The sequence below is a fragment of the Schistocerca gregaria genome, chromosome 3 (assembly GCF_023897955.1).
Source record: "Schistocerca gregaria isolate iqSchGreg1 chromosome 3, iqSchGreg1.2, whole genome shotgun sequence".
NCBI classification, from domain to species: Eukaryota; Metazoa; Arthropoda; class Insecta; order Orthoptera; family Acrididae; genus Schistocerca; species Schistocerca gregaria.
The window spans coordinates 821,524,833-821,547,357 of record NC_064922.1 but is presented as its reverse complement, the minus strand read 5'-3'; the positions used below and the strand labels follow the sequence as shown (position 1 = coordinate 821,547,357).

Genomic DNA, 22,525 nt, shown 5'->3' with positions numbered 1-22,525 from the left:
TGGAATGAAAAGTCTGATAAGTACAGGATATGGATTGAGAGTAAATCGAAAAAAGACGTAAGTAATGAGAATTACAGAAATGATAACAGCGAGAAAATTATCATCAAAATCGGTGATCACGAAGTAGATGAAGTTAATGACTTCTGCTACCTAGGTAGCAAAATAACGCACGATGGGTGGAGCAAGGAGGATATAAAAAGCAGACAAGCACTGGCAAAAAGGACATTCCTGACCAAGAGAAGTCTGCTAGTATCTGACATCGGCCTTAATTCCAGGAATAAATTTCTGAGAATGTATATTTGGAACACAGTATGGGAGCGAAATATGAACTGCAGGAAAACCGGAACGGAAGAGAGTCGAAGCAATTGAAATGTGGTGCTGCAGAAGAATGTTGAAAATTAGGTGGACTAATAAGATAAGTAATGAGGAGGTTCTCCGCCGAATCGTCAAGGAAAGGAACAAATGGGAAACAGTGAGACGAAGAGACAACGGCCTTGCCGCAGTGGTAGCACCGGTTCCTGTCAGATCACCGGAGATAAGCGCTGTCGGGCTGGGCTAGCACTTGGATGGGTGACCATCCGGTCTGCCGAGCGCTGTTGGCAATACACCCAACAAATAACTGAGGACGAAAGTTGCAAGCGCTACTCTGAGGTGAAAAGTTGACGCAGGAGAGGAATTCGAGGAGGGCCGCATCAAACCATTCAGAAGACTCATGACTCAAAAACAAAATCTCCTTAATTTACAATATTTAAGCAATTTCTTCAGTTTTAACCTACAGTTCATAACCAATAAATTGTGGTCAGAATCTACATCTTCCCTTGTAAATGTCTTACTGTCTAAAATCTGGTTCCGAAATATCTGTTCAAAATGTTCAAATGTGTGTGAATTCCTAAGGGACCATACACTTATACACTACTTAAAGTCTTAAACTATCCTATACTAAGAACAACACATACACCCATGCCCGAGGGAGGACTCGAATCTCCGGTGGGAGGGTCGCGGAATCTGTACATGGCGCCTCTAACGGCGCGGCCACTCAGCGCGGCAAAATCTCTGTATTATAATTATATAATCAATGTAAAGCCTTCTGGTGTCTCGAGGTCTCTTTCACGTATACGACCTTCTTTCGTGATTATTAAATTAAGTGGTGGCTCTGATTTAAATATGATCGGTGTAAAATTCTACCAGGCAGTTTCCTCCTTCAGTCCTTTACCCTCATTCCATGTCCACCTACTGTTTTCATTCTTTTCCTACTATGGAATTCCAGTCCATCATCACTATTAACTATCACAATAATTTATTTCATCTCATCATATATTTCTTCAGTCTCTTCATCATCTGCGGAGCTAGTTGGCATATAAACTTGTATTACTGTGGTAGGAGCGGGATTCGTGTCTATTTTGTCTATAATAATGCGCTCCCTATGCTGTTCATAGTAGCTTACCCGAATTCCTATTTTCGTATTCATTGTTAAACCTATGAAGGCATCGCTCCCTTCTGATTTTGTATTTATGGCCCCGTATTCACCTGACGAGAGGTCCTATTCCTCCTGTCACCGAACTTCACTAATCTCACTATATCTAACTTTAACCTATCTATTTCCCTTTTTAAATTTTCTAAACTACCTGACGGACTAAGGGTTCCAACATTCTACGCTCACGTCCGTAGAACGGCAGTTTCATTTTCCTTGATGAAGACGTGGTCCTGAGTTGTCCCTGCCCAGAGGTCCGAATGGGGGACTGTTTTATCTCCGGAATGTTTTACCCAAAAGGTTGCTATCATCCTTTAACCGTACAGAAGAGCTGCATGTTCTCGGAAAAAAACTACGGTTGTAGTTGCCCCTTGCTTTCAGCCGTTCGCTGTACCAGCACAGGAAGGCCGTTCGGGTTGGTGTTACAAGGCCAAATCCGTCAATCATCCAGACTGTTGCCCCTGAAATTATTGGAAAGGCTTGAAAGGTCTCTGTTGGATTCCTTTCATGTTAATTTCTTAAATATGTTGTCATTTACGGCATAAATTCCTCTTCTAAATTTACCTCGGTGTTTCTGACTATCTGGGAGGAGACTGAGCAGTGAAACGTGTTACTTTTATACATAAACAAGAACGATCTGTCACACTACTACACTTTAAAACACAGTTCATATGTAATTCATGTTCAAAAATGGTTCAAATGGCTCTGAGCACTATGGGACTTAACATCTTAGGTCATAAGTCCCCTAGAACTTAGAACTACGTAAACCTAACTCACCTAAGGACATCACACACACCCATGCCCGAGGCAGTGCCAGAACCGCACGACCACCGCGGCCGGCTGTAATTCATGTCACACAGTCTCATACGGAACCTACATCCGCTTTCTTTTATATACTGTATATGATAAGATACTGTCATCCCCCTTCCCTTCTGTGTGAAAGAATGAATGAGCAAATGTATTTCCAGTTGCATGCTTGATGGTAGCAGACAAGCCAGTCTGCTAGAAAACAGTAGGACCAACGTCGGAACAGGTAGCTACGCTTTCTAGAAGCAAAGAGATTTCTATTCTTAGTATGGTCCTGTCCGTCCCTTGTCATGTTGGTATAGGGAGCTGCCTCTCTGGTCACTTCCGTTTGTATTTGTGAAGCACGCTTGGTAGGAGCCCCGCAGGCCAGTCTGCCCGCGGCGAGCGTCTGATGTGGTAAGATCTCCGGCTAAGCGCGTGTCTGCTAAGTCCGTAGGACACTGGATTTCGTAAGTTCAGCCTAACTGAAAATTTAATCACCTTTATTTCAGGTTTAGATCTAAAATATCTAATGTTATCTTAAATTGCAACGCAGTGTAATTCGAGTCACAGTTCAGAATATCTTCCGGTAGTTGCTTTGTCACTACTTTGTGAGTAAAGTGGAACCACGTGTTGATCAGTAACTCTAACTAAGATGATCAATCTTAAATGCGAATGTGCGTGAGATTATAACGTCTCGTTTTGACAATATTTTTCAATATAGCAACTTTTCTTTATGTTCAACCCACGTGGGCTGTACTTTGTGAGACCAGTACCACGTGCTTATACAATCGTTTGAGCCATCAGGTTAATAGTAAGACGATAGTAACCAGTTCTAGGTTTTTCTTTTTAAATTGCTTTTCGATCTAATTTATTTTAATTATCAAAATTATTGTGGAGTTATACTCTTTGTGTAAACCAAGCTGACCACGTGAAGCATGTGGTGTAATCATCAAAGTAGCCCTCAGCTATTCTTTTCGGGAAGATTTCACAGAGAGTTAGTATGAATTTAGTATACCAGTGTGTGGTAATTACATGACGGACAGGATTGCGCTACGAACGTAACTTCTTTGGGTAAACATTGAATTGGTTGGTTGTGATTAATTTCCTCTTGCATATGTTTCAACGTTCTTCGTGTGTTATTTTATGAATGCAGCGTTGTATGCAGTCTCCCAATCTTGGTTCCATATTTGATGTGTTCCGCAAGATTACAAACTCACATTTTCAGAATCCTAAATAAGGCACCAGCTTAGTTGTGACTCAAGTTTAATATGCTGAAATTTCAATGATCAATGTTAAAATAAATTTCCAAATATAAACTGATTTATTTCTTTATATATATATATATATATATATATATATATATATATATATATATATATATCCGGTTGTTGTATGACTATTAAAAGATGATAATTAATGTTAGTCTGGTTGGGAATTTGGTAAGCTAGACTGTATACCTGGTGAAACAGTTGCTCAGTAATGCAAGGATAACTTCCCCAGACAGCTCACAGCTTTTAAACCGCTTTTATTGTCTATCAGCACCGCCTTCATAACACATTAATGCAACAACGTTACAGGCTGTTGCCCCTCTTCAGGAATCACACGTTTATCTGGCCTCTCAACAGATACCCCTCTGTTGTGGTTGCACCTACGGCACGGCTATTTGTAACGCTGAGGCAACGCAAGCTACATCACCGACGGCAAGGTCCATTGTTCATAGTGGTGACCTATGATTAGGAAAGCACAATCATAGCCAGTTATAAGTGAACAAAAATAAATTTGGACCTCACTTTAATATACGAACATGTTTTTGATTTGCGGTTAGCCCTAGAATATGAAGTAACCCATGGGGCTGCGTTTTATAATTTCATCGTCTGTGGTTACGCAATCTTTTATGCTACTACTGTCTGATATCAACGAACTAAATTATTTAATCGTAAACACAGTGAGTTGTCATTTCTCAGTTATACTTGCGGACTGCTCTTTCTTACTATATTACAATAGTATGTAAGTATTGACATCATTATAGTCATTACAAAAGCAACCACACCTTTTTATTACTATGTTCACCTGTGTGTATCATATGCTTTCATACCTATAGTTGTGTAGGTAGACCTAATGATGATGTGTGACTCCATCTAATTTTAAAGACAAAAAATGTTGCCACAGCAGCACTCGGTGGTCTGATGACGCCATTCCAAAACTCCAAGGATTCTTCGTTGTCGGAATATGTTGATCTCCGAAAAAAAATACTGGCCTAATGGAACGTCGCTGTAAGACGCTTTTAGTGGAGAATGTTTAATAAACAAGCTTGATGGCTGTTTTAACGAATTCAGCAGTTAAGTCAGTTAAGCAAATGGGCTCCATTTTACCTCAACTATTTTCGGCTACCTTGGAAGAGGTCGTCATATCAGTAAACTGGGTACGAAGAAATAGCAGGTATAAACGCATCTTACCTTACCCGTCTTCGATTTGTAGTTTATGTTATTTTCTTTTCTTCGGATCCAGGAGAATTTCAGCAAAGGATGGAGGAACTCAACAAGGAATGTATGATACTCTGCCTGAGGAATAATTACGGTAAGAAAAATATAGTGTTTAATTAGTACACTAATAGGAGATTGAAAACACCAAACGGGTGAACACTTGCAGAAAGAAACAGGAGTGTAAAATTGATTTGGCGCTTATTTTGGACACACTGCTATATTTCGGAAGTAAATTCCCGATGTGCCCTGAAGACCCTGGCCTTGTCAGATTATACAATGAAGTGACAAAACTCACGGGACAGCGATATGCACATATACAGGTAGCGGTAGTATCTCAATCACAAGGCATAAAAGGTCAGTGCATTGGCAGGGTTGTCATTTGTACTCAGGGGATTCATATGAAAAGATATCCGATGTTATTACAGCCGCACAACGGGAATTAACAGACTATGAAAGCAGAGTGATGTCGGAACTAGGCACATGGGACTTTCATTTCGGAAATCGTTAGGGAATTCAGTATTCCGAGATCCACAGTGTCAAGAGTGTGCCGACAAAACCAGATGTCATACATCACCTCTCACTACCGGCAACGCAGTGGCCGAAAGCCTTCACGTAACGACCGAGAGCAGCGGCGTTTGAGTAGAGATGTCAGTGCTAACAGATAAGCAACTCAGCGTGTAATAACTTCAGAAATGAGTGTGGGATGTACTACGAACGTATCCCTTAGGATAAATATGGCGCTAATGGGCTGTGGCAGCAGACGACCGACGCTAGTGCCTTTGCTAACGGCACGACATCGCCTGCAGCGCCTCTTCTAGATTCGTGACCATTCATTTCGGTTGGACCCTGGACGCCTGGAAAACCGTGGCTTGGTCACATGAGTCCCGACTTCACTTGATAGGAGCTGATGGTAGAGTTAGAATGTGGTACAGAACCCAGCAAGCCATGGACCCAAGTCGATAACAAGGCACTGTGGAAGCTGGTGGTGGCTCCATAATGGTGTGGCTCCTGTTTACACGCAATGTACTGGGCCCTGTGACCAAACTGAAAAGATCATTGTAAGGAAATGATTATGTTCGGCTACTTGGAGACCATCTGCAGCTAATCAACGATGGAATTTTCGTGGACGATAATGCGCTGTGTCACCGGACCACAGTTGCTCCTTATTGGTTTGAAGAACATCCTGGACACTTCGAGCGAATGATTTGGACGCCCAGATCGCCCGACATGAATCACATCGAACATTTATGGGCCATAATTGAGAAGTCGGTTCGTGCACAAAATACTGCACCGGCAACACTTTCGCAATTATGGATGGCTATACAGGCAGCATGGGTCAGTATTTCGGCAGGGGGCTTCCAAAGACTTGTTGAGTCCATGAAATGTCGAGCTGCTACACTATGCTGGGCAAAAGGAGATCCGACACGATAGTAGAAGGTATACCATGACTTTTGTCATCTCCGTGTACGTATACTGACGAACCGAAACGTAATTAAAAGCATGTGGGTCGACCTTCGGAACGCAAAACTGCAACGGTTCTGAGTGGCATACATTCGAATAGTCCTTTGTTATGTCAAAATCAAATGGTTAAAATGGCTCTAAGCACTATGGGTCATCAGTCCCCTAGACTTAGAACTACGTAAACCTATCTAACATAAGGATATAACATACATCCACGCCCGAGGCAGGATTTGAACCTGCGACCGTAGTAGCCGCTTGGTTCTGGACTGAAGCGCCTAGAACGGCTCGGCCACAGCGGCCGGCATGTCGAAATCATCGGCAGGCAGTGGCATAAAATAAATTTAATTTCTTAACCGTTTCCGGGCACTTAGTGCCTTTCTTCAGAAAGACACCTATCGCATTATTTGCGAATGCCAAAAATAAGATGCATATAGTTATTCCGTGGTCATGTGGTTCATAATGCCTATAAAAAAATCTTTTTGTTGACACTCGCAAATAAAGCGATAGGTATAACCTTCTGAAGAAGGGCACTAAGCGCTCGAAACTGGTAAAGAAATTGAATTCCTTTTATGCATCTGGTCGCTGATTATTTCGACATATATAACTACAGTTGCTGAGGGTGGATAAAATATTACGTCCTTTGTTAGTTTCCGGAAGTATGTGGTACCAAATGCCTACTCACAGGCCATGCAATTACCGTAAATTACTTGTTAGCGGTTTGAGGGCGAGGATCTGGCAACCGATTGTATCCCACATGTGATCTATCCGTTTCAAATCAGGGGAATTTGGATGCAAAGACGTTAACGTGAGTTCACTATCAAGCTCCCAAAGCCACTGTAGCACGATTCTGGTCTCGTGACGCGGTCATTTATCTTGGTGGACGATGCCGTTGGTGTCGGGGAAGACAGCAAGCATGAAGAGATGCAGATGGTCGGCTATAATGTTCGCCTGGTCCAGTGCTGTCTTGGGTCCTTCGATTACTATGACAGGTCCCATGGAATCCCAAGTGAATGTCCCGAATAGCACAACACTGTCTTCACCTGACTGCGTCCGTATCGCTGTGATTGTGTCGAGCACCCCTTCACTCGGATGACTGCGCACCCGGACACGTCCATCGACCTGGTGTAACAAGAAACATTACTTAGCCGACCACAAAGCTGTTTCCGTTGAGCTACGGTCCAATCTCGATGATACCGTGCCCAATGCAATAGTAATCGACAATATCGTTCAGACAGCATGGGAACGTCTATGAGTCGTCTGCTGCGGAGCTCCATGTCCGACAAAGTGCCTTGAACACTGAGATCCGAAACACTTGTGCCAGCACTCTGTCACCAGATATGTCACAGCCCGCCAGTATCCTTCTTTACAGAGCGGGCAGGCCACCATCATCCACGTTCTGTGATGAGACGTCGACGTCCTGCACCTCGTGACTGTCATAATTCAGAGTCTTTCATCCAGTACAAAGAGAAATATTAGCAAACAGGGAAAGAACGAAACTGGAGCGGGAAAAAAACGCATCGCATGCATAAGCAACAACCCTACCCACAACGACTAAAGTCAAGGAAAAGTTTCCTCAGAACGTCGGAGAAACTAAGAGCCACAGATGAAGAAGCCAGGTCGCAGCTATGAATGGCTGAGACACCCCACCCTTCTTCTTGGAAAAGATTTTCAGAATCTCTACCCCCTGGTCATGATGAGAATTGGTCAGTCTGGAAGTCCTTGAATAGGCTGAGGTCTGAAGTGGGCAGAGCACGGTTTAACCTGGCAAAATGGGGGTACATTGAAGAAACCAAAACTCGATATGAGTGCGCAGAAGAACATACTGTTCGACATTTGCTTCTTCAGTGTAGACTGCGTCCATCCACGTGCACAGAAGATGACCTCCACCAGGCAACGGAAAATACTCTCGAACTGGCCAGATTTTGGTCAAAGAATATATAAACTGTGTTGGTCTATCAACAATTGTATAAACTGCGTTTTATGTATGTTTCTAAGACGACAATAATGATAATCCAGTTTCCACAGATGATTCCGACAGTAGTATGCGAACAGCTGACCAGTTAACCGTTACCGAGTTGCTGGTTCCTAGGTGTCGTGTCATAACAATCTGCCCCATAGTTTCGATACGGGACGCAGACAAGACAATCCAGTGACATAAACGACGTGGAAAAACAAATTTTTATATCAGTGGATTTCCGTATTTGCGTCTCGTATTGAAACTACATACATCAAAGAAAGTTTTGCATCATCTCGGTTCCCAGAACTCCAGAACACAGAGATGTTGACTGTGGATATTGTGTCATAGACACAATCCCTTTGACTGTTCAGAGATGTCACTAAACCCGCCCAAAGATATACGAAACCATGCATGAGCATTGCCTATTAGACGGAGGGGGTCCAACAGCCGATCAGTTCCAGTCATTCCACCAGGAAGGAGGTACACAGCTCGTGTTGTCTGTATTTCAACCATGACTAGACGGTCAATACCGCGGTTCCATCAAGACCGCATTGTTACTTTGTGCCAGGAAGGGCTCTCAACAAGGGAAATGTCCAGGCGTCTCGGAATGAACCAAAGCGATGTTGTTCGGACATGGGGGAGATACAGAGAGACAGGAACTGACGATGACATGCCTCGCGCAGGCCGCCCAATGACTGCTACTGCAGTGGATGACCGCTACCTACGGATTATGGCTCGGAGGAACACTGACAGCAACGCCACCATGTTGAAAAATGCTTTTCATGTTGAATAAAGCTTTTCGTGCAGCCACAGGACATACTGCTATGATTCAAACTATACGCAATAGGCTGCATGATGCACAACTTCACTCCCTACGTTCATGGCGAGGTCCATGTTTTCAACCACGACACCATGCAGCGCGATACAAATGGGACCAATAACAGGCCGAATGGACCGCTCAGGAGTGGCATCGCGTTCTCTTCACCAATGAGTGTCGCATATGCCCTCAACCAGACAATAGTCGGAGACGTGTTTGGAGGCAACCCGGTCAGGAACCTATTCAGGCTGAACGCCTTAGACACATTGTCCAGTGAGTATAATAAGATGGAGATGCCCTGGTGTTTTGGGGTGGCATTATGTGGGACCGGCGTACGCAACTGGTGGTTATGGAAGGCGCCGTAAAGGCTGTACGATACGTGAATGCCATCCTCCGACCGATAGTACAACCATATCGGCAGCATATTGGCGAGGCATTCGTCTTCATGGACAACAATTCGCGCCCCCATCGTGCACATCTTGTCAATGACTTCCTTCAGTATAACGACATCGCTCGACTAGAGTGGCCAGCATGTTCTCCAGACATGAATCCTATGGAGAGATTGAAAAGTGCTGTTTATGGACGACGTGATCCACCAACCACTCTGAGGGATCTACGCTGAATCGCCATTGAGGAGTGGGACAATCTGGACCAACAGTGCCTTGATGAACTTGTGGATAGTATGCCACGACGAATACAGGCAAGCATCAATGCAAGAGGGCGTGCTACTGGGTATTAAAGGTACCAGAGTGTACAGCATTGTGGATCACCGCCTCTGAAGGTCTCGCGGTATTGTGGTACAACATGCAATGTGCGATTTTCATGAGCAATAAAACTGGTGGAAAAGATGTTTATGTTGATCTCTATTCCAATTATCTATACAGGTACCAGAACTAACGGAACCGAGGTGACGTGTGTATAATTAACAGCCTATTCGCCTATGCTCCGCTTAAATACTTGGCTTTTTATATCTTGTGGCCGTAACTCCACCACGAGGCATTCAAACTTGTGGTGAGCGCTGAATCATGTTTTTGGCTCCTCAGTACGAAAAAGGTAAATGTAACGGTACTTTGGTAAAAAGGCTCTCGGGAATGTTGTATGAAACAGAAGTCTGTAACACCAGTAATCGACAGGTTAACGTATAATTCGTGTAAGTTCTCTGCTGACATTGTACACTAGTGTATCTGCATAGTCAAGATCTTTGGTTGTGGAAATATGTACGAATTACGTTAATTATTTTGGCGTTTGAAGAAATTGCATTGTAACTGTACCTCTGGTTTTAATGTAATACACAGAGTGAATGTAATAATTTGTAAAAAAAACTCTGTATATTTTGCTGATCTATAAGTAGGGAAGTTAAATGTAAAACCTGTAGTAAAACCCCGCCGCTACGGAACGGGTTTGGCGGGAATGGAAAAGGTGGATTTGGCGGGCAAGGAATTTGATACCTTCGTGGCGAGTGTGGATAATCGGGTTCTGACTGTGTTACTGAGTGATAAGCGGCAACCTTGGTCACCTACTGTGGCATAAATTGAGGCAAGAAAAGATTGCTAGCTAGTCTACAGCATATAAATTAGACTCGGGTGGAATGTAAAGTACCCTATCGACCATGGTATCATTATTGTCCCTGTCTGGTTAAATTTACAATGTCAAGAAATGCTATATCAAGACGTGGCTAACATCAAGAATCATGGTTCCTTTACCGCCAATGTTGTAGCCACTGTAATTTACCACAAGCGCTACCACCTTCAACAGAAATGTTGTCCAAACATGTATATCCCATGGACCAAGTATTATGTTTTGAAAAATAACTTTTTTTGGGACCTTTAAATTACGTGTGCACACCCGTGATTATCCCCGTCACATTCCTAGGCAGGATCCTTTCCAAATGAATTAATTCCGAGTATCCTATTTTTATTAAACCGATTATTTTGGTAGAAAAGCATTTTGCAGTTATTATTAAATTTGTGGAGTATGAAGTTTGGTTAGTATTCCGTACAGTAGGAAATGGTTTACTCCGCATAATTTTGCATCTTAAAATTTTCTTAAGTGTGTTCACAAAGAAAGATTTTCATGACACAAGAAGGTACTATTAAAATAATCAATGACAAAAATATAAAGTACGTCAGTATTATTTAACTTTGAACAGGTTTCTAAACTAATAATCGTTTGTTCCTTTTTCTATGTTGTTTCAAAGTGGTTTTTCAAGTTGTACAGTCATTTACAATGCCACTTCGACTTTGAGTCCAATGAGAGAATAGTTGATAGGTCCCGTTGTAAACTATTGAACTAATTTTGCATTATTCACTTTACTTAAAATTGTTGCTAAAGGTAATTGCCATTTTCCTAATTTTCTGTGTTACCATTTACAGCGGAAGATGGTTCTTCAAACCACACCCGTTTAAAGGACCCCAGAAGCAACTTACCATGTGATAATTGAAAGTGAAGGCTCGTTCTAAGCAAGTGAAGCAACCAGTACAAACACTTACTCTGCACCAAAACTTTTCCTATAAATAATTGCCGTACTGACTACTGAAGCCCATAGTAGTCGATGCTGTTTCAAATCATGACATTTTTTTGTGATAGTTAATTAAAATAATAGTTGAGTTCGTTAGCAGGTTCTTATGTCCTTCTGTATTTGTTAATTATGCAACATAGTAGTTTTTTGCCAATAGCAAGTGTTATTGTGAGACAGTTTGTATTGCTGCCTTTAATGGTCATTCTGTATTCTCCATAAAGGTTATCTATCGTTTTGTTTGATAGGACACGTTACTGTGTATCATTGAAAGAAATTGTATTAGACGAGATTATTTAGGGTCTCAAGTCAGGTTAATTTTCTTAGGTGATGTTCATTTGCTCTTTGTCGTAAAACTTGATACCGCATTACCTAATTAGGCTAGAGACTGCGTGTATATATAATTACAGTTTATTTCGTATTAGTAGAACGTCATTTCAAAACCCATATGCTTTGTTGTTGTTGCTATTTCACTTACTCCACGATTACAAAATTTTAATCAGATTCCTTGTCATTAGGTACTGTCTACATCTACATTTACATCCATACTCTCCAAGCCACCTGACGGTGTGTGGCGGAGGGTACTTTGAGTACCTCTATCGTTTTCCCTTCTATTCCAGTCTCGTACTGTTCGTGAAAAGAAAGATTGTCGGTATACTTCTGTGTGGGCTCTAATCTCTCTGATTTTATCCTCATGGTCTCTTCGCGAGGTATTTGTAGGAGGGAGCAATATACTGCTTGATTCCTCGGTGAAGGTATGTTCTCGAAACTTCAACAAAAGCCCGTACCGAGCTACTGAGCGTCTCTCCTGCAGAGTCTTCCATTGGAGTTTAGCTATCATCTCCGTAACGCTTTCGCTATTACTAAATGATCCTGTAACGAAGCGCGCTGCTCTCCGTTGGATCTTCTCTATCCTTTATATCAACCCTATCTGGTACTGCTGAGCAGTATTCAAGCAGTGTGCGAACAAGCGTACTGTAACCTACTTCCTTTGTTTTCGGATTGCATTTCCTTAGAATTCTTCCAATGAATTTCAGTCTGGCATCTACTTTACCGACGATCAACTTTATATGATCATTCCATTTTAAATCACTCGTAATGCGTACTCCCAGATAATTTATGGAACTAACTGCTTTCAGCTGCTGGCCTGCTAAATGATATGGGATCTTTCTATGTTTTCGCAGCACATTACACTTGTCTACATTGAGATTCAATTGCCATTCCCTGCATCATGCGTCAATTCGCTGCAGATCCTCCTGCATTTCAGTACAATTTTTCATTGTTACAACCTCTCGATACACGACAGAATCATCTGCAAAAAGCCCCAGTGAACTTCCGATGTCATTCACAAGGTCATTTATGTATATTGTGAATAGCAACGGTCACATGACACTCCCCTGCGGCACATCTGAAATCACTCTTACTTCGGAAGACTTCTCTCCATTGAGAATGACATGAAGCTTTCTGTTATCTAGGAACTCTTCAATCCAATAACACAATTGGTCTGATAGTCCATATGCTCTTACTTTGTTCATTAAACGACTGTGGGGAACTGTATCGAACGCCTTGCGGAAGTCAAGAAACACGGCATCTACCTGGGAACCCGTGTCTACGGCTCTCTGAGTCTCGTGGACGAATAGCGCGAGCTGGTTTTCACACGATCGTCTTTTTCGAAACCCATGCTGATCCGTACAGAGTAGATTTCTTGTCTCCAGGAAAGTCATTATACTCGAACATAATACGTGTTCCAAAACTCTACAACTGATCCACGTTAGAGATATAAGTCTACAGTTCTGCACATCTGTTCGACGTCCGTTCTTGAAAATGGGGATGACCTGTGCCCTTTTTCAATTCTTTGGAACGCTACGCTCTTCTAGAGACCTACGGTACATCGCTGCAAGAAGGAGGGCAAGTTCCTTCGCGCACTCTGTGTAAAATGGTCAAGGTCAGGCTAAAACACATTATCGGCGATTGCCAATTTGGTAAGGGGCGGTAGTGCTACAAGCCCTTTCTCTTAACGTATGACCGAAAATACGTGATATAATGGTCGAGTAACGCTGACAGGAAATTAAGCGGCCGGGGCGCAGAGGGAGACACTGTGGGGCAGATAGCAGCAGGACACAGCTGAGTACTGGGCTGGCGGTGTCGCGAGCGTACAGGGCAGTGTAGCGGCCAGTGTGCACGTGTGCACGCGGCGACATTTCCATCACAATGCGGCCGTGACTCGCCGCTCCGCCCCCACAGCGCGCGGCCGGCGCCCGCCGCCACGGAGACTCACGGCCCCACATCTGAGGCTGGTCTCATACTGTCTCGTTGCTCCCTCATCCGAAAATATAGATTACTCTTTCTCCCCCCACGAATTCCTCACTTCCTCACTTATTTGTTGGACGTACCCCAATCTCTGTTTCTTCTACAGTTTTTACGTTCTACACTCAGTGGTTCCCAACGTTCCTTAGACCATTACCCCTGATTGCAATTAGACATTAGTTAGTACTCCCTCCTTCCCGCCCCCTTTGCCATCTGTTACCCCTCCCCACACACTTCCCTACATTATCACCAACTGTAGCAACTAACGTAACTGTAGAATGAAACACTTTTCTTGGATCACTTTTATTTTGAAACTGATGAAAGATACATGATTTTTTATTTGTGTGTGTGTATCGCTCTCTCTCTCTCTCTCTCTCTCTCTCTCTCTCTGTGTGTGTGTGTGTGTGTGTGTGTGTGTGTGTGTGTGTGCGCGCGTTAGAATCAATGGAGAGGGAATTCGTGGTGCATCGCATGTGTTACCCACAACTCCTTCTCAGGAAAGAAAGCTAACTATCCATAGTGAGGGTACACACTTGCTACGAATCATGCTTCCCCTGTATTACTCCTCTCCATTCAGGCATTTGCTTGACAGAAACAGTATTAAAAATCAACCAAGTTCAGACGTGTGTACTATACTTACTGTTCGTAAATGGCTCATTGCTGCACTCCGTACTTCTGAACTGGCAGAAATTGGACGACTTCAGGCTGTTAATACCTTGTGTCTAACCACTCGAATAACAATAAAAATAAAATTGTTTACAGCACTATAGTAGCCCTTATGTAGTTACTGCTGTGTCGTGCTTTCAGTTAATTTATTTATTTGTTTCGAAGCGAGTCATGAGGCAATTTATTGTATCTGTAGCTTGGAGAAGACATTTTCTTCAGATATTTACCATTTGCCGGCCGGTGTGGCAGAGCGGTTCTAGGCGCTACAGTCTGGAACCGCACAACCGCTACGGTCGCAGGTTCTAACCCTGCCTCGGGCATGGATGTGTTTGATGCCCTTAGGTTAGTTAGGTTTAAGTAGTTGTAAGTTCTAGGGGACTGCTGACCTCAGAAGTTAAGTCCCATAGCGCTCAGAACCATTTGAACCATTTAGTATTGGTTATGTTTATGTCTCACTTTTATCATCAGAGATCTACGGGACAAAGCACGACGTTTGTGTGTAATGGGTGGACTATGTGAGGGGCCTGTTAAGCCCATGGCACTACTGCTGCTAACTGAGAAAAAGTAAATTATTGATAACTTATTTAATTAGTATTCGAGTCTTACAAAATTGTGATAATAGTAATGATATTTTGAAAAAATTGAGTTTCGTGACTGGAACAGAATCGAATTGTTTAGTTTTTACCCCTCAGAAAATTTCATTTTACTCTTCAGGGTACAATTACCCTCAGTTTGGAAACCACTGCTTTACAGCTCCCTTTACTGCCATGGAAGCTATTCCTCGATCTCTAAAAATTTGTCCTAACATCCTGTCCCTTCTACCCGTAGTGTTTCTTGGATTCTCCGCCTCTCTTATCTCACCAGTCCATCTAATTTCTAAATTAACTTTCTGAGTCATCAGTCTTCTGACTGGTTTGATGCAGCCGACAAGAATTCCTCTCCTCCGTCAGTCTCTTCATCTCACAGTACCACTTGTCGCGTAAATTCTCACTTATTTCTTGGGAGTATTCCACGCTCTGCCTTTCCCTACATTTGACGCCTTCCGCGGCTCGCTATAATTCTAGAGAAGTTATTCCCTAATGTCTTAACTCAGTCCTATCATCCATTCCCTTCTTCTTGTCAGTCTTTTCTATACGTTCATTTCTTTGCCGACTCATCCACAAACTTTCTCATTCCTTATTCTATCAGCCCACCTATTTTTAAAATCTCAAACGCTTCGATTCTCTTGTTCGGTTTTTCCACAGTTCATGATTCACTACCATAAAATCCTGTACTCCAAAGATACATTCGCAGAAATACCTTCCTCAGATTAAGGCCTGTGTTTGATACCAGCATACGTCTCTTGGCCAGGAATGCCCTCTCTGCCTGTGCTAAACTGATTTCTGTATCCTCCTTGCTTCGTCGGCCATGAGTTATTTTGCTTCCAAGGTAGTAAATTTCACAGGTTTGTCTACTTCGCGGCCCTTAATTTTGATGTTAATTTTATCGATGATCTCATTTCTGCTATTCCTAATTACTTTCGTTTTTCTTCGTTTTACTCTGAATCTATATTCTGTGCTCATTAGCCTGTTCGTTGCATTGAACAGGTCCTGCAGTTGTGCTTCTCTTTGACTGAGGATAGCTATGTCATGAGCGAATTTTATTATTGATATCGTTTCTCTCTGAATTTAACCCTACTCTTTAACCTTTCTTCTATTTCCGTCATTGCTTCTTCGATGTATAGTTTGAACAGTAGGGGTGAAAGACTGCATCTGTGCGTTACACACTTTTTAAACTGGTCACCTCTTTCTGTCACGGTCGAATTATTTCCTCCCCCCATGAACCATGGACCTTGCCGTTGGTGGGGAGGCTTGCGTGCCTCAGCGATACAGATGGCCGTATCGTAGGTGCAACCACAACGGAGGGGTATCTGTTGAGAGGCCAGACAAACGTGTGGTTCCTGAAGAGGGGCAGCAGCCTTTTCAGTAGTTGCAGGGGCAACAGTCTGGATGATTGACTGATCTGGCCTTGCAACATTAACCAAAACGGCCTTGCTGTGCTGGTACTGCAAACGGCTGAAAGCAAGGGGAAACTACAGCCGTAATTTTTCCCGAGGACATGCAGCTTTACTGTATGATTAAATGATGATGGCATCCTCTTGGGTAAAATATTCCGGAGGTAAAATAGTCCCCCATTCGGATCTCCGGGCGGGGACTACTCAGGAGGATGTCGTTATCAGGAGAAAGAAAACTGGCATTCTACGGATCGGAGCGTGGAATGTCAGATCCCTTAATCGGGCAGGTAGGTTAGAAAATTTAAAATGGGAAATGGATAGGTTAAAGTTAGATATAGTGGGAATTAGTGAGGTTCGGTGGCAGGAGGAACAAGACTTCTGGTCAGGTGACTACAGGGTTATAAACACAAAATCAAATAGGGGTAATGCAGGAGTAGGTTTAATAATGAATAGGAAAATAGGAATGCGGGTAAGCTACTACAAACAGCATAGTGAACGCATTATTGTGGCCAAGATAGATACGAAGCCCACACCTACTACAGTAGTACAAGTTTATATGCCAACTAGCTCTGCAGATGATGAAGAAATTGAAGAAATGTACGATGAAATAAAAGAAATTATTCAGATAGTGAAGGGAGACGAAAATTTAATAGTACTGGGTGACTGGAATTCGAGTGTAGGAAAAGGGAGAGAAGGAAACATAGTAGGTGAATATGGATTGGGGCTAAGAAATGAAAGAGGAAGCCGCCTAGTAGAATTTTGCACAGAGCACAACTTAATCATAGCTAACACTTGGTTTAAGAATCATGAAAGAAGGCTGTATACGTGGAAGAACCCTGGAGATACTAAAAGGTATCAGATAGATTATATAATGGTAAGACAGAGATTTAGGAACCAGGTTTTAAGTTGTAAGACATTTCCAGGGGCAGATGTGGACTCTGACCACAATCTATTGGTTATGACCTGTAGATTAAAACTGAAGAAACTGCAAAAATGTGAGAAATTAAGGAGATGGGACCTGGCTAAACTGAAAGAACCAGAGGTTGTACAGAGTTTCAGAGAGAGCATAAGGGAACAATTGACAGGAATAGGGGAAAGAAATACAGTAGAAGAAGAATGGGTAGCTCTGAGGGATGTAGTAGTGAAGGCAGCAGAGGATAAAGTAGGTACAAAGACGAGGGCTGCTAGAAATCCTTGGGTAACAGAAGAAATATTGAATTTAATTGATGAAAGGAGAAAATATAAAAATGCAGTAAATGAAGCAGGCAAAAAGGAATACAAACGTCTCAAAAATGAGATCGACAGGAAGTGCAAAATGGCTAAACAGGGATGGCTAGAGGACAAATGAAAGGATGTAGAACCTTATCTCACTAGGGGTAAGATAGATACTGCCTACAGGAAAATTAAAGAGACCTTTGGAGAGAAGAGAACCACGTGTATGAATATCAAGAGCTCAGATGGCAGCCCAGTTCTAAGCAAAGAAGGGAAGGCAGAAAGGTGGAAGGAGTATATAGAAGGCTTATACAAGGGCGATGTACTTGAGGACAATATTATGGAAAGAGAAGAGGATGTAGATGAAGACGAAATGGGAGATACGATACTGCGTGAAGAGTTTGACAGAGCACTGAAAGACCTGAGTCGAAACAAGGCCCCCGGAGTAGACAACATTCCATTAGAACTACTGACGGCCTTGGGAGAGCCAGTCATGACAAAACTCTACCAGCTGGTAAGCAAGATGTATGAGACAGGCGAAATACCCTCAGACTTCAAGAAGAATATAATAATTCCAATAATGGAATGTAGTCGAATTAAGTCGGGTGATGCTGAGGGAATTAGATTAGGAAATGAGACACTTAAAGTAGTAAAGGAGTTTTGCTATTTAGGAAGTAAAATAACTGATGATGGTCGAAGTAGAGAGGATACAAAATGTAGACTGGCAATGGCAAGGAAAGCGTTTCTGAAGAAGAGAAATTTGTTAACATCGAATATAGATTTATGTATCAGGAAGTCCTTTCTGAAAGTGTTTGTTTGGAGTGTAGCCATGTATGGAAGTGAAACATGGACGATAACTAGTTTGGACAAGAAGAGAATAGAAGCTTTCGAAATGTGGTGCTACAGAAGAATACTGAAGATAAGGTGGATAGATCACGTAACTAATGAGGAGGTATTGAATAGGATTGGGGAGAAGAGAAGTTTGTGGCACAACTTGACTAGAAGAAGGGATCGGTTGGTAGGACATGTTTTGAGGCATCAAGGGATCACAAATTTAGCATTGGAGGGCAGCGTGGAGGGTAAAAATCGTAGAGGGAGACCGAGAGATGAGTACACTAAACAGATTCAGAAGGATGTAGGTTGCAGTAGGTACTGGGAGATGAAGCAGCTTGCACAGGATAGAGTAGCATGGAGAGCTGCATCAAACCAGTCTCAGGACTGAAGACAACAACAACAACAACACCTCTTTCTTGGGCTTACATTAATATTTTTACCTGTTGGTCCTTGTATGTATTGCATACTCTTGTTACTTTGCTCTTCCTTTATATTACTCCCATTTTCTCAGAATTTCGATCGTCTTGCATCATTTTAGACTGTCAGACGCTTTTTCCAAGTCGACAAATCCTATGAGCGAATCTTGATTTTTTGTATGTCTTGCTTTTATTATCAAGCGCAACGCCAGAACTGCCCCTCTGGCTTCTTAAAGTTTCCAAATGCCAAACAGATCATCATATGCTTTTATATTGTACCATTGTTGTTGTCAGTAGATTCAAACATGAACTGTTAAGCTGATTGTGCGGCCGCTATCACACCTTTCTACCCTAACTATTTTTGGGATTGTGTGGATCTTATTTTTCCTGAAAGTCTGATATGTCTGCAGTGTCATAGAGTCTACACACCATCTTGAATAGTCGTTTACTTGTCACTTCCCCCAATGATTTTAGAAATTCAGAAGAAATGTTACCTAATCGTTCTGCTTCATTGATAGGACGTTTCCCAAATCTCTGTTAAATTCTGACCCTTACACTGGACCCCATATGGCTTCCATACCGACTCCCATTTCTTCTTCAATCACTCCATCAGAAAGTCTTTATAAACTGACTTTTATCTTAATAATATGAATATTTATATATGTGTTTGGAGAGAGAGAGATTGATTTTTGATTGAGATTTTTACTTCAGGTCGTAACTGGTACCTGAATTTTGGATGCTGCCTCCTTGAATGATCAGCTTCTGCACCAGTTGGTGACGTATTACAATTTGGAGCAAGCTATTGTTCTCTAAGGTTTAAAATACGACTCTGCTGGTTTCTTAGTCGTATTGCGGATAGCTCTGAGCCCACGTTTTCGTAGCTTTTAATACCTAAGGGACCACTGTAATGAGTAAATAAGATCAAACAGCAATCTGCTTTTCGTGAGAGAAGGAGATTGCTCGGCACACAAACTTCCTTCAACCTACAGGTCCAGCTGCGTCAAAATTGGTCAGTGGAGTTCATTACCATACTATCGTACAAGAACATAATCCAATTACTGCAATTAAGAAATTATGAGAGGTTGTTAGGTATTGAATGAAAACTATTGAGGATGCATTTTCTTTTCTGTATTTTAGTGAATTTTGTACAATTACAATTCTGTCGATTGATAGCCGGTGACGACAGTGTTCATCTGCTTTTCCTAAAACAAGATATTTCTATTCTTCACTTCCAGAAAATTTGTATAAATTTGTATACTTTGAGGCAATGTAATGTTATGTGAGCCTCACTGCCCTTTTCTTAAATAATTTGTGCCTAATTTTATTCTGAGAGTCTCATTAATGTATGTAAACACCAGCTGGACAGCTAGAAACTCTTTAGCGCGCAATCCTCGCAACGATAGTAGTTGTGAATCTTTGAGTATGACAATTAATTTATTTAAAAAAAGAGGACTGTTAATCTGTATCTTGTGGAAAGAGGACGTGTTGCTAGGCCGTCGCTCAGAACGTATTGTTACATTTAATGAAAATTGGTATTTCAGTGATAAAACCGAGAAAAGTGTGTATAATAGTTGCCAAACATTTGTGTATACAAATTTGTGTTTACAAATTTTCCGCCCGGTGGATTAGAGTCGAAGTCCTGTGTGCCGGCCAGTCTGTGGATGGATTTTAAGGCGGTTTTCCGTCTGCCTCGGCGAATGCGGGCTGGTTCCTCTTATCCCGCCTCAGTTACACTATGTAGGCGATTGCTGTGCAAACACTATGTCCACGTACGCGTACACCATAATTACTCTACCACGCAAACATTGGGGTTACACTCGTCTGGTGTGAAACGTTCCCGGGAGACGGGGGTACACTGGGGACCGAATTGCACAATAACCCTAGGTTCGGTATGGGATGAATGGACTGCTGTAGCCCGTTTTGGGGTTGTGAACCACTGAGGGCTATGGCTGGGAGGAAGCCTCTCAGTCGTTTCTAGGTCCCCAGTTCCATACAATACAATACAATACAGTATCCAATCTTGTGACAATCGGGAGATAATCATGACACTGTTTTCCTTACACGCCAGATGTCCTACGGATACATACTGTGTGTCTTTAATGCAGTGATTTCCATCATCCTCATGCAGTTGATCATTGCTGATTCTTCCTCCTTTTAGTGGCGGTTTCCAATCTCGAGGTCAAGAGGGTGCCCTGAACGTTTCTTGCTCCTTAGGCCTCTTTGAAAAAGCAGCTGGAACGATGAAAAGGCGCCTTTCGCCGGAAGTCTTCGGTCGACCTTTCTGATGGATTTTATTCAAAAGACGCTACCACCTAGGCCAGTTGTCGGCTAACTCCTTAGTCAACATAGCCAATTACCTGCATTACAACGACTGAAATTTCTTTTGGGAACCAAATTTTCTTAAACTTTGCGTAACTGTTACTAACTTAGGTTATTCTTAAGCGATCCTTTGCTAACAACGGCCTCAATCTCACTGACGAACGTTCGCTTATGTCGATCTTTTGCAACCCTCCCATCCACACTCGTCTTGTACCCTTGTTTCGTCTGTATCATTTCGTTCATCCTCTCTATATGTCCAAATTTTCTCAACATATCTCTCTCAATACTATCAATTTTCTTTCACTCCACAATGCTCCCTAAAATCAATAAACTTTACTTGTTGTTTAAAGTCTTGGTTAAACTATAGGTACGCTGAATAAGACTTTTTATTATACTAAATAACGACATCATTTATTGATAAATCTAAATTGTAACATATCTATAAAATTAAATCATGACAATGACTGACAAACACTTCGGTGAACAGTAGCCTTGCATCACCTTGGAAAGTTAGGGTGTGTGTAGGTTGTATATTGTAGTTTTTAATTTGGCCGCGATTTCAGATTTTTGTGAATACGACTTTCTTCGTGAGGCTGACGCTTGAAAATCATTCTTCACGTGAATATGCAGACCCGAATAAGGAAAGAACTCAACTGATTACGTGGGTCAGGAACACCATTTCAGGTGTTAAAAGCCATCACATCTTCCTTCTCCAAGTCTTTCAAAGTAGACCACTTGTTCCGTGAACTAGGTAACATGTGTTTTTCTCTAATATTTTTAAAAATCAGCAAAAAGACTTTCAGATTTCGAGGTCCAAAATTCTTTGTTTTTCAAATCCAGAAACTGCAATTTAAGAGTTATCAGTATCAGTATTGACGGGAAAAATTTAATTTTGTTGCAGTAGCATGAAAAGATTTTTTTGACACCAGCACGTGATATTTTGTGGAAGACACACACTCTAGGGGCCAAAGAGCCGCATGAGATCATAAGTCGCATTTTGCCGACCACTGTCCTAGGCCAGAGTGAGTAGAGGCTTTAATACACTAACAGTGATGGAACGTGTTACACCATCAAACACCAGCCAAATATTTGGTGGGGTCACCACATAACGAGAACAACGTGTTTAAACTTTCATTCCACTCGAAAATGAGATCCATTATAAACTTCAGTACAAGATGTGACCTCACAGTCACCTCATTTATTCGCTGTGGCATCGAAGAAACCTCCGAACTTCTTGACGAATTCATTGCCATGCTGCCATACGTCTTTCCATTACACTCTTTCC

The 22,525-nt window shown here is 42.1% G+C and overlaps 1 pseudogene; it reads left to right on the top strand.

Annotated features, from left to right (window-relative positions):
- Positions 1-484: 484 nt before the first annotated feature.
- LOC126357334 (5S ribosomal RNA) lies at positions 485-602 on the top strand (annotated as a pseudogene).
- Positions 603-22,525: the final 21,923 nt, after the last annotated feature.